Source organism: Stegostoma tigrinum, chromosome 10, assembly GCF_030684315.1.
Source record: "Stegostoma tigrinum isolate sSteTig4 chromosome 10, sSteTig4.hap1, whole genome shotgun sequence".
Taxonomy (NCBI): Eukaryota; Metazoa; Chordata; class Chondrichthyes; order Orectolobiformes; family Stegostomatidae; genus Stegostoma; species Stegostoma tigrinum.
The window spans coordinates 86258143-86259194 of record NC_081363.1 but is presented as its reverse complement, the minus strand read 5'-3'; positions in this window follow the sequence as shown (position 1 = coordinate 86259194).

Here is a 1052-nt window from a genome sequence, read left to right as displayed (position 1 = left end):
CGAGGGTAGGATTAAACCCAGGTCTCTAGTGCTGTGAGGTAGCAGTGCTAACCAGAACCACCTTGCCACCTCATAGATACTGATGCGTTTTTTTTTTAAGTTCAGTATACTTAATTCCCTTATTCACCATTCACCGGGAAGATAGGATGTTTAAAAAGGCACTTAGCATGTTTGTGTTCATTGCTCAGACCTTATATAGGAGTTGGGACATTATTTTGAGGTTGTACAGGACATTGGTGAGGCCTATTCTGGAGTAATGCATACAGTTTTGGTCACTCTGTTGTAGGAAAATTATTATTAAATTGGAGAGGGGGTTCTGAAAAGTTTAGTAGGATGTTGCTGGGAATATAGCCTTTGAAATATAAAAATAGACTGGAAAGAATGAGACTTCTATCACTGGAGCATAAGAGGTCAAGGGGTGACCTTATTGAGGTTTATAAAATCATGACGGGCATAGATAAGGCTGTATTACAACAGTCATTAAAATTAGGGGCTATATTTTTTATGTGAGAGGAGAAAGTTTTTTTAAAGGAAACAAGGGGCAACTTTTTTTAAAAGAGAGTGGTTTGTGTGTAGAATGAACTGCCATAGAAAATGGCGGATGCAGGTACAGTTACAATACTTAAAAGAAATTTGAATAATGAATAGGGAAGATTTGGAGGGACATGGACCAAGCACGGGCCAATGGGGCTAGCTTTGTTTGAGAACAGTCAGCTTGGACTGATTGGACCAAAGGATCTGTTTCCATACTGTATGACTCTTATGGCTTTATACAAATTTGAAATAAAAACATACCTGTCGTTTGTTGCAGTCTAGATGTAACATAGGCAAGGGGCCAGAAAGCTGCTCTAGGTGGTTGCCCAAGAAACAAGACAAATTTTCAAAGTGAAATATGCACAGATCATCTCATGGCTAAAACTGTCAGCACTACAACCAATTAAGATTTGAAACAGGCACAAGTATACAACATCTATCCTTTGTCTTCAGGAGGATGGAGGTGAAAGGACTTAGTATCAGGCCTTTGCAATCAATCGCAAGAGAAAACAACATGG